Source organism: Marmota marmota, unplaced genomic scaffold, assembly GCF_001458135.2.
Source record: "Marmota marmota marmota unplaced genomic scaffold, marMar, whole genome shotgun sequence".
Taxonomy (NCBI): Eukaryota; Metazoa; Chordata; class Mammalia; order Rodentia; family Sciuridae; genus Marmota; species Marmota marmota.
This window is the reverse complement of record NW_026000026.1, coordinates 35,058,617-35,071,234: the sequence shown is the minus strand read 5'-3', so window position 1 is coordinate 35,071,234 and position 12,618 is coordinate 35,058,617. Positions and strand designations below refer to the sequence as shown.

Below are 12,618 nucleotides of genomic sequence, written 5' to 3'. Positions count from 1 at the left end.
GAGAGAGAGAGAGAGAGAGAGAGAGAGAGAGAGAGAGAGAGATGCCAGGATCCCACTATCCTCATTTAAGGGCACCTTCCCCCCATGGCCTCATTTACTTCATTGGGCCCCACCTCATGAGGATTCCCCTACCTCCCAATAGCTCCACTTGTGTTTCTGAGTAGCTACCCCAGTGGCTTGAGGGGGTCCTCCCTAGATAGTTATAGAGATGGATAATTAGAAGTAAAATACTTTGAAGGCAAGGTAAAGCACATTGAAAGATAAAAGTTATACCACCACACTTAGGATTATTTGAAGGACCTGGAAAAGGCTTTATGTTTATGTAGATAGTTTATTCTATCTGTTAATGTCATTAAATGGGGATGGCTCAGAATGTAGCATTAGAAGGTGAGATTTAGTCCTGGCTGATTTATACAAACTTTGTGGCCTTTGATGAAGCCACTCTACCTCCTGGGGTCTGAGTTCCTACATTTGTAAAATGGATTTATTATTTTTGAATTTTTAAAATCAAAATGGACATTTTTTGCTGGTTCTATTGTTCTTTAATACAGGTATATAGGATGGTATTGTTTTCAATTCTGTATTATATTTTCATCAGTTTTTTTCCCTTTATATTTCAAGCCCATAGTGTTGGTCATTCAAATGCAAGGCTGTGTCCTTTATCATTATGCAACGTCTCTTCTTATGCCTTTTGGCCAATATCATTTGGCATTAATATTGCCATATCAGCTTTTTTTTTCTGGTTAGCAATTGCCTTCCTTTCCTCCCCACCCATTTCTGTCTTTCCAACCTTTCTAGACTATTACTTTAGGTGTATCCATTGAAAACCACATTTTTTGGGACAGGATCTCACTAAGATGCCTCAGATTGCAATCTTCCTGCCTCAATCTCCCAAGTATCTGGGATTATAAGCATGTGGCACCACAATCACCTTAACTATAAAAATTATTAACAATATTTAAGTTGTATAGTATCTTTGCTTTCTTCCCAAGTAACTCAGGAACCTAGCATGCATTAGCCATTCATTGAACATCTTTGCCATCTATATTTTCCTTGATATTTGAATTCTATTTAATTATAAGAAAAATACCATTCTTTTTTAAAAAGTTAACAATAAATTAAACTTAACATATTGTACCAAATTCTAGACAAATTATTATTTATTTCTTCCATCTTATCCCTCTATTGTTCTCAGGATATTTTTTCTTCTTCATGAGATATATTCTTTTTTAAAAAATTTTGTAGTTTTGCATGGACAGCATACCTTTATTTTATTTGTTTATTTTTGTGTAGTGCTAAGGATTGAACCCAGTGTTTCATACATGCTAGGCAAGCACTCTGCCACTGAGCTGTAGCTCCAGGCCAAGATACATTCTTGGTAGTTATTTTAGTGACATTCTCTGCAGAATATCTCCTTTATTATTTTCATTCCATTCAAGAGTGAATTAATTACCAATGTAGCTCTCTTTCTTAGCATTATTTCTTCATGTGTTTTAGAAATTTAGTATCAAATGGAGTCTCTTGCTATCTGTATCTCAGGCTTGCAGATTTCTATTTAAATCTCTTCTTCCACTACTTAAGAACATCCAGTGAAAAAACAGGTCTTACATTGGTAGCTCACGTGCTTAGCTTCACTGCTATTTAGTTTTGTATAAATGATTCAGTTCAGACAGTGGCTTTAACAGATTATTTCAGTCACCTTTCACAGATGAGAAAACTTCAAACTTGCTTCTGGTTTTAAACAAGTTTGAAAGTGAATCTCTTACATCCCATGGAATACTTGTATTTTTGTTATAGGAACCCAGCTATCTCCATTAGCTTCTAGATCTAGAATTGAATATGCAAACTCAATCCCAGTTATTCCTCTGGAGTCTCATCTATTTCCAGTCTTCAGAGGTATTTATCTCCATTTTAGGATGACTCTGTTGTACAAATTATTCCTTTTTGGTATCATATGTTGTATTAGTCAGATGCTGCTATATAAAAAGCCACCCCTGAAAAATGAGTTTTATATAACAGTCATTAATTCTCATTAGTAGTTTCTGGAGTTGGTTTAATCTGTACTGGGCTCAGTTTGTAAATTTTGCTTTACTCTGCAGGAAGTGAAATAGTGGATAAAACCCCTGGCTTCTTTGTTCTTTTTCTACTCAGTCTTCTATTGGTGTTTCCAACAGCAAAGCTGAAATTGAAGCCAGAGAGCATGGATCCATTGATGAGTTGATACATGCCAATCTCTTGGGCACAGAGTAGAGTGGAGAGGATGAGGGGAGGCAACAGAACATATGCAGCACATGACCCAAGGGGAGTTGCAATCAGATGGAAAAATCACTGGAAGACACAGGGCATATGCAAACACAAAACAAACAAGACTCATAAATCTCAAAAAGATGTGATTACTTAGCACATATTTTAGAAACTCAATTTTTTTTTTTTTGCTGTTGGAAATTAGAAATTATTGTTCCAGACAGGAGATCTAGAAGAGGTAGCCCACTATTTCCAAGTTGGAAACCCTGTCATCTTTGAAAATTCATCTTGCATTCAAAGAAATATTTGCCATTTGGACTTTATGTCTTATTGAGATAATTTTTTTTGTATTGAAAATCATGAAAAAATGGGCATTGAGTGGATGATGGAGTGGCGATGAAGGAATCTATTGAGTTCTAGCTCTGCCATAGTCATATTCTGTGATCCTGGACAATTCATGTGGTTTCCTGAGCCCCCAGTTTCCTCTAGCAGAAGATGAGGAGTTTGAATCAACACTGAAAACTCAATCTATGTATTATAGATGGGACAAATGATTTGCAGTTTTAAAAATTTATTCAAGAATATTTGATGATGACTGCCCATATCCTGGTCTCTTTGCTGAATCACTTAAATTATAGGAATCTTGAGAAAGACCTTTATATTTTCCATCTTCCCTACCCTAATTCTAAAATCCATAATTTTTATCCATGTGTCTCAGGCAAAGGAGAGTCATCTCTGACAGATACTCAAGGCAAACTAGAGTTTGTTAATGGTGAAATGAAATAAAAAGAAAAAAAAACTAGAAGCTTGTAAATTTAGATTTCCAGTGAGTATACTGATTTTCTGGCCTAACAGACATCCCAGTAATTATTTAAAATTATGCATAATTTACCTTCTTTCATTTTCTATGCAATTGTCAGTTTTAAGGTCAGAGTTTGACAATTTATTGGTTTGTCCTGCAGAAATAAATTGGGGGCATTTGGAGCTAAAGTCTTTAATGTGTGCAGTTGGGCCATAGATGTGAAACTGCCTCCTATTTATAGATGGGCAAGCTTAATTGTTGCTTTTCAATCTAAATAGAAAGACTCTATTTACTGCTGCTTTTAATTGTAGCAAGCTGGTGAAAAAGCATGCAGAGCCTCTTCAGTAAAGGCAACTCAATCAAAGCATTTTGTCAGTAAATTATTATTGCCATCATGCAAATCATGCACAGCATTCAAATATAAGGCAAGCAACAACTCAATTTCTCCTTCTCATGGACCTGTGATACTGCTTTTATATTTTCTTAATTCATCCTTTTTTGCCCCTTATTTTCATACAACATTAGAGCTTATAATGGGATGGTGGTTCTCCTTAATTTCTAGGCTTTCTTTTACAGATGAAAATCTGAGTTATCTATTGGGGGCTGAGACATGATTTCCTTGGAGTAATTAAAAGGAAAGGTTATCAGGGAAATCACCCCTTTCCGGTGTGTGCCTGGTCAGAAGAGGACTATAATCCACACTGAAACTTTGCCTAGGGAGTTCTCTTTTATAAGGCTCTTCTGAAAAGTTTTCTTTCACCTGTGGCATTTTATCCTCAAACCCTGGGAATTGAGTGTAGTATTAGGATCCAATTCTGATCAGAACAAAATCACAAACCAACACTGTTTGAAAAAAAAAAAAAAAAACCTCTAGAAGGAAGACCTTCATGTGAGGATGTAGGGATGCACACAGGATTGTATTTTACAAAAATGACCATGGCAGTATTTCCAGCCCAACAGACTCTTCCAGACCTTGGTGCTCCCCATCAAAAGGAGCAGTCTGTTTTCCCTTCTTTTGAATCTTGACAATCTTTATGAATTCCTCCACAAGTAGAATGCAACAGTAGTGATTTTGAGTAAGTTCTGAGGTTAGGTCGTAAAAGGTGCTGTTTCTACTTAATCTTTCTGAATGCACACATTTAGAACCCAGCCACCATGTTGTGAGGAAGCCCAAGCCATGTGAAGAGGGTCCATGTAGGTGTTCAACTGATGTTCCAACTGACAGCGGGGTGAGACATGCGAACCAGACACTGAACTGTCCCTAATGATGACAAGTACAGCTGGAGTAAGCTTGCCCTGGCAAAACTGCAGATTCATGAAGAAAGTAAGTTGTTTATTTAAACCACTAAGTTTTGATATAATACATTTCACAGCCATTTTAACTGGAAATAGTGTGATAAAAATACTATTTCTTTGTGACTCATTCCTCCTTTAAAATATGTCCCTCCTTTCCTTGACTAAGGTCCCTTTGATCTTTTCTTTCAGGCAGTTCTGCTATTAGCCTTCTAGTGATGCTACTACTATTTCCAATACTATTGATATCACCTCTACTGCAATTATTTAAAGTAAGAAGATAATTTTATAGCTAATGCCAAATATGCACCTATTGTATGGATCTAAGTTTTTAGCATATATTAAAACTTTTATTATTCATATCAACCCATTATTACTGAATTATAGTCTCCCAAGATTCGTATGTTGAAATTCTAATGTCCACTGTTTCAGAATGTGACATATTTTGAAACAGGGTCTTTAAAGGACCAAAATGAGGTCATTAGAATAAGTCCTAACCCAATAGGACTGTGTGCTTATAAGAAGAGATTAGAACACAGACACACATGGAAGAAAGATCAGGTGAAGATACAAAGAAAAGATAACCATTTAGAAGTCAAGGAGAGAGGTCCTAGGAATAAATTAATATTGCTGACACTTTGACTTTGGACTTCCAGCCTCCAGAATAGCTGGAAAAGAAATTTCTGTTGTTCAAGACACACCGTCTGTGGTACTTTGTTATGACAGCCCTAGAAGCCCAATACACCACCTTACAAGTAAACTATTCAAAACCTCAGATGAAGGATTTACAGATAAGGAAGCTGATGTACAAAAAAGATGAGTAATTTTCCCAAGATTATAAAACTTAATTCCCTTTCAGAAATAAGGAAGTGAGGGCCCAAGAATTTGACTTATAGTTTCATAGCTTAAAGAAAGATTTGAAACTAACTAGAAAAGTCAAACCCAACCCTGTTTTTGCACTACTTAGTGTCAGAGTCCTCAGACATATGTCACTTAGTCCCAATTTACTGAATTAAAAGAAGGAAGCAGTATCACTGGGCACCTAACTGCCTATATAGCAAATACTACCTCATTTTGTCTTCCTAAAAGAATCTCAGTTTTGTCCAAGTAATTAGCCCCTGGACTCAGAGGAATTCCCTCAACTTCAATAATGAATCTGATTGGACTAAGGGTCATCTCACTTCTCCACCTATGATTGGTTTATGTTATGGTTTGGATATGAGGTGCCCCCCCCAAAAGTTCCTGTGTTAGCTCAGAAATGTTCAGAGATAAAATGATTGGATTATGAGAGCTGTAGCCTGATTAGGCAATCCTGGTTTCAATGGACTGAGTGGTCATTGTAGGCAGGGGGGGCATGGCTGGAGCAGGTGAGTCACTGGGGCTGTGCCTTGGAAGGGTGCATCTTATCTGTGGCACCTTCCCCCTTCTCTCTCTCTCTCTCTCTCTCTCTCTCTCTCTCTCCTGGCTGCCACAAGGAGAGCAGCTTTTCTTTGCTATGCTCTTCCGCCATGACATCCTGCCTTGACTTGGGAACAGAGCAATAAAGTTGGCCATCTATGGAGTGAGACCTCTGAAACTGTGAGCCCCAGATAAATTACTCTTCCTCTATGTTGCTCTTCTTAGGTATTTTGGTCCCAGTTATGCAAATCTAGATAAAACAGTTTATAAAAAAAAATCATGTGACCCAGTTCTGGCCAACGATATGTGAAGAGACATTTGTTGGAAATTTCTGGGAAAGTTCTACCTCACTTTTTGGAATAAGCTATTCTCTTTCTCTGCCCCAGATTTGAATGGAGGTGTGTGAATCCACAATTGTGCCCTGGAAGAAACCAGTCTTAAAAATGAAGCCAATAAAGAAGAATGACTTTATGGCATTAGCAGGTAAAAGGATGGATCTAGAGACTATTATGCTAAGTGAAATAAGCCCATCCCAAAAAGCCAAAGGTCAAATGTTCTCTCTGATATGTGGATGCTAACCCACAACAAGGTGTGGGGAAGAATATAAGTTCAGTGGATTAGACAAAAGAGAATAAAGGGAATGAAGGAGGGGATAAAAATAGGCAAGACAGTGGAACGAATCTGACCTAATTTTCCTGTGTACATATATGAATACATCACAGTGAGTCTCAATATCATGTATATCCACAAGACTGGGATCCTAATTAGAATAAGACATATTCCTTGCTTGTACACATATATTAAAATAGATTCTACTGTCATGTATAATGACAACAACAAAAAAATGAAGCCAATCATGTGAGTTGAAAACATAAGTAATGTAGGGAGAACCTAAGCCCTAGATAATACCATTAGGATACTGAGTCAACCAATGCCTATTTAACTTCTTATTAAATAAACTTAAGACATGCCCTCTTTTAAAATGCTGGTTTAGGGTTTATTGAAATAACTGAAAATTAATGGCTGCAAAGAGCATCCCAATAGAACCAAATGCCTCTTATAGAGTAAATGATCCCTACTCTCTTCCCCCACAGCACCCCATGGACTTTATTCTTTCTTTCTTTCTAGGTTACAAATGGCTAAATTGTTTCTCTCTCATGTGAAGGACCATGCAATGAAATCTTTGCAACCACTCCAAACCCGTCCTAAAATAGAAAATGTTGAAAGTGAGACCTGAGGGTGATCCATTCTCCACAACACAGATTTCATGAGGTTATTTGACAGCACTCTTGTAGCAGGAGAGGGAATATGTGGGATTTCCTTGGTCTTTTGAAAGAGGAGTAGCATAGGAAAAGAGATTGGGCTCTTCTTTTCTCCGGTAGTGTTCTTTGCTTATATTGCAGGGATTTAATGTCAAATGGTGAAAATGAAATTAGTTTTCAGTCTTAGTTAGGTAATTATTTTTCTGAACTACCAGAAGAAATGGACTTTGAGACATTATGTACATAATAAAAGCTTTCATATTACCTAATGTTTACATAAAGCCTTAGTTCTTATATGTTCAAAGTTTTTCTTCCAATTAATGTAATTTATATCTGTTATCAACTCTGGGTGATACTATTAGTTTTGTCAATTGCATTGGACAAATGAGTTTGTACAAATGAGATTTTCCCAAGTTGGTTGAATCAAGACTTGAATCTAGGTCTTCCTATTCTCACTCAGTGCTTTTCTCAATAATTTCTACACATGCCCTCTTTCATTCTTCAAAACCACTTTAGCCTTTACCTTTTTAAAAAATAAAATATTTTGAGATCATTGTTGATTCACACAAAATCATAAAGAAGGATACAGAAAGATCTTGAGTACAGTTTATTCATCCCCCACCCCCATTATATTTTGCAAAACTACGGTACGGTACATCATTACAATCAGTGTGTGTGTATATATATATATATATATATATATATATATATATAGTTGTAGATGGACACAGTATATTTATTTTATTTATTTTTATGTGGTGCTGAGGATCAAACCCAGTGGCTTCACGTGTGCTAGGCAAGCGCTCTACCACTGAGCCTCAGCCTCAGCCCATATACCAGCATATTGATATTGATATTGATTCAGAACATATTGTTTCTATCCCATAAAGATCATGCATGCTATACTTTTATATTTATATTTATATATTTATATTTATATTCTTAGCTCGTGTTAACTACTAATATGATTTTCATTTTTTTAATTTCTCATTTTAAGAATGCTATATAAACAGAATTGGAATTGGCTTTGTTTTACTTAGCTAATGCTCAGCAGATTCATTCAGGTTGTTGCATGTACCAATAATTTATTCCATTATGTTGCTAAGTAGTATTTCATGGTATGGAATGGTTTGTCATACCATTCATCCCTTGAAGGACATCTAGGTTGTTTGCAGTTATTAACTATTAAAAATAAATGTGTCATAAATATTCATGTACAGGTTTTTGTGTGAACATAAATTTTTATTTCTTTGGGATAAGTGCCTAGAAGTGCAATTGCTGGGTCACACAGAAGTGCATGTTTATTTAAAATAAAACTGCCAAACTCTTTCCAGAGTGACTGTACCACTTTATTAACACCAGCAATGTCCAAGTGATTTAATGTCTCTGCATTCTTGTCAATTATTTAATGTAATTTATTTTTTAAAATTTAGATATTCTGATAGGTGTTTAAGGGTATCTCATTATGGTTTTAATTTTTTTCTCCTAATGACAAATTATGCTGAGCATCCTTTTATGTGCTTATTTGCCATTACTATATCCTCATCAGGGAAAGATCTCTTCTCGTCTTTTTCCTATTTCTAATTGGATTGTCTGCTTACTGTTGAATTTTAAAGTTTTTAATATATTCTAGTACTAGTCCTTTGTCATATATGTGGTTTGAAAATATTTTCTCTCACTCTGCATCTACTCTTTTTATCCTTTTAAGAAAATCTTTCGCATAGCCAAAGTTTCTAATTTTGGTGCTTCATTTTATCAACTTTTCCTTTTATGGATCATGTGTCAAATCTAAGGACTCTTTGCCTAGTCCTATATCCCAATAATTTTTCTTTTCCATTTTATATCTGAAAGTTTTAAGGCATTATATTTTACATTTAAGTTCTACAATCAATTTTTTTTTTTGTATAAAATGTGAGACTTGGGTCAAAGCTCATGTTTCAGCTTATAGATGTCCAATTGTGCCATCATCACTTGTTGAAAAGGTCTATAGGGATCCCCTGTTTCATTCCTGATATCCTCCCTCTCCTCACTTTCTTCCTCCCCTCTCCCTCCCTCCTTACCTCCCCCCTTTATTTGTCTTGATTGAAGTTTGCAAATTTTCATTGGTGTTTTTAAAAAGCCAGCTTCTTATTTCATTGAGTTTTGATTTTCAGGTTCTTCTTTATCTATGTTCTTGAAATGAGAGGTTAAATTTTTTAAGTGTTTTTTTTTTTTTTCTATTTGTGACAGATGCAATAGTGACATGCCTTTCCCTCTCAGTACTGCTTTAACTGCTTTCCACAAATTTTAATATGTTGTATTATCATATTCATTCAGTTCAATATATTCTTTTTTACTTCCCTTCAGAGCTCACAATTGGCCCATGGATGACTTGGAATTGTGTTGTTTTGTTTCCAAGTGTTCAAAGATTTTCATGTTATCTTTTTATTATTGTTTTCTAGGTTGATTCCTTTATGGTACAACATACTCTGTCTGAATTAAATTCTTTTACTGAGGTGGTTTTATGGCCCAAGAGGTGGTTTGTCTTGTTATATGTTCTGGGGCCAGTTGAAAAGAATGTGTATTTTGTGTTGTTGGGAGGTTGTTTCTATAGATGCCAATTAGATCCTGTTGGTTGATTGTATTGTTGAGTTGTCATGTATTTTTTTTTTCTGATTTTCTGTCTAGCTGTTATGTAAAGTACTAAAAAGAGGTGTTTTAACTCTCCAATTATAACTGTGGATTTAGCCAGGCATGGTGGCACATGCCTGTAATCCCAGAAATTTGGGAGTCTGAGGCAGGCAGAAGGATAGCAAATTTGAGGCCTGTCTCAGCACTTAGGCCCTAAGCAACTTAGCAAAACCCTGTCTTAAAATTTTAAAAATAAATAAATAAATAAAAATGGTGGGGCATATAGTTCAGCAGTAGAGTGTCCCTGGTTTCCAAAACAACAACAACACAAAACAACAACAACAACAACAACAAACTGGGAGAATTTATCAGTTTATCCTTTTAGCTGTATCAGTTTTTGTTTCACATATTTTGCAGATTTCTTGTCTGGGGTACATACATTTTGTGATGCTATGTCTTCTTGGTGGATGGACCCTTTCATCAGTAAATAATGTTTGTCTCTGGTGAGTTTCTCTGACATGAAGTCTACTTTGCCTGACATTAATAGGGTATTCCTATTTCCTTTATTAACATTTGCATGATATGCTTTTCCCATCATTTTACTTTTAACCACCTATATTGTTAAATTTGAAGTCACTTATAGACCTTATATAATTGGGTTATTTTTAAAAATCTACTCTGTCAATCTACACTTTAATTTCAAGGCTATTTAAACTCTTTATATTTAATGCATTTATTAACATATTAGGGTCCAAGTATCCCATTTTATTTTATTTCCTGTTATTTATTTCTTTTCCAATTATTCTGATTTTACTTGTTTAATATTTTTGACTATGTACATTGCTTGAAAATTCTTAGGATCCCCTTTTAAATTATCTTTAGTTTTTAAAATGTATCTTTTTGAATAGCTTAATGATTAAAATATCCATGGATCAATCGATCTATCTCAGTCTTTCACTGTTATTATTTTAACAGTTTGAAGTACAGAAATCCTTACCCCTCTTTTTGTTCATTTACTATCCTCTATTCATAATATAATTTTTAAATACTTCTACATAGATTTAGAACTACATTAGACACTGTTAAAATTTTTGCTTCCATCATCACATGTAATTTAGAGTCTTAAGAGGAAAAGGATATTTACCAATATTTTTATTATTGTATTCTTTCCTTCCAGGTGTTTTAAAGTTCCTTTTTTATCATTTCCTTTCTTTTTAGAGTAGGTCTGGTGATGATCTCAGCTCTCCTCCTTCTGAGCATGTCTTGATTTTTTACTTCTCAAAAAATCTTCACTGGCTCCTGGATTCTGGGTAAATAGCTGACATTTTTCAGCCCTTGAAAAATATTGGAACACTTCCTTCTGACCTCTGTGGTTTCTAATGAGAAATCACTTTAATTCTGTAAGTTGTTATTTTGCACTCATTGATCTTAAGATTTTCTTTGTCTTTAGTTTTCTTGGTGTGGATTTCTTTGGTTTTCGCCTGTCTAGGATTTTGTGTTGTGTGTGTGTGTGTGTGTGTGTGTGCATGCATTTGCAATCTCTTTTGATGATTTGCAAATTTGGAAACTTTGCAGCCAAAATTTCATCAAGTATATTTTCAGCCTTGGCCTGTTTCTCTTCTGTAACAATAACTCAAATCGTATAAATATTCTATTTATTAAGACCGCTCTACAAGTCCCCAAATCTGTTTTTCTTTTCCATCTATTTTGTTGCTGTTGTCCAGACAGAGTAATTTTTATTATTCTGTTTTCCAGTTTATTGATCATTTTATTTGTCTCTTCATTCTGCTTTTAAGATTCATCCTCTGAGTTTAAAATTTTTTCAGTGATTATATTTTTCAGGTCTAATATTTCCATTTGGCCTTTTTATTTCCTATTTCTCTGCTGAAATTTTCTATTTTTCACTGATTTCAAATATACTCATAATTACTGTTGAAACATTTTTTACAATTACTGCTTTCAATTTTTTTTGTCAGATGGTTTTAACATTTCTGACATTTCAGCATAGTTTAAAAGATTTTGTTGCTACATTTATATTTTGTCCCCCAGATATTTCCTTCTATGTATTTAAAATTCAAAAGAAACATATAATAATTTTTTTTTCTATAATTGCTTTTATGCTTGGGGAACTTGGTTTGACTACAGTGTCTTTGGATCCAGTGGGGTTTTTTTCCCCCAATGCTTTGCTGCTGCGGGGGATCTGAAAAGAGCATGCTGTTCTTCCCCTCTCTTCAAGGCAGGAGATTAAGCTGCCCAATAAAGAGAAAGGAGCAAAGGCAGTTCACCTCCCGTTCTCTCCTAACAGAGACTGAGAAACTTGTGCAGGTTAACAATAGCTGCGTATCTATGGAAGGCTTCCTTTCTGTCCAGTATCTTATACTTCTAATGTTTATCTATATAGGGTTCTTCAAAAGAGGTCTATTTAATGAGTACAAAATATTAAACATAGACTAGTCTCCCAAACATAACATTTAGAAAACTGAGTACAAATGTACAAATCAAGCCAATCCTTTTTCTCCACCCTTGTGGTAATTTCTATCTCATTGTCTTTGTATCCTTGACTCAGGAACTTCCAAAAGAAAGGCACACCCCCAACAGAACGAAAGTATGACACCAGAGACATCTAGATCCGCAACATTTGTAATAGGTCATAGCCCAAACAGAAAGAAACCCAAATACTCATCAGTAGTACAATGAATAAATGGTGGTGTATTCACACAATAGGTTATGATAAAGTAATGAGAATGAAGATCTATAACTACTTAGAATAATGTGGATATGGTTCACAAATATAATATTGAGTAAAAAAAAGCCAGACATGGAAGAGTTCATATTGTATGATTTCATTCATATAAACATGTAATAAGGTAAGTTAATCAATGATAAGAATCAGGATAGTGCTTACCCTTCAGAGAAAAAGATTAGACAAAGAAGGTTCTGGAGCATTGGTTATGTTTTGTGTTTTTTAAGTTGGGTTCTGGTTATACAGATGTACCTACTTTGTCAAAG

General features: G+C 35.0%; 1 long non-coding RNA gene across 2 annotated transcripts in view; it reads left to right on the top strand.

Annotated features, from left to right (window-relative positions):
* LOC125619049 overlaps positions 1 to 11,364 on the top strand; it is a 21,172-nt gene extending 9,808 nt beyond the window's left edge. Inside the window, exons 2-5 of one of the 2 annotated variants that reach the window (XR_007350521.1) lie at positions 4,190 to 4,370; positions 6,124 to 6,220; positions 10,027 to 10,112; positions 10,828 to 11,364. This is a non-coding gene — a long non-coding RNA (uncharacterized LOC125619049). Of the gene's footprint in view, positions 1 to 2,486; positions 4,371 to 6,123; positions 6,221 to 10,026; positions 10,113 to 10,827 lie in introns of those variants that run through there. The other variant, XR_007350520.1, reaches the window with a different exon arrangement.
* The last annotated feature ends 1,254 nt before the right edge of the window (positions 11,365 to 12,618 follow it).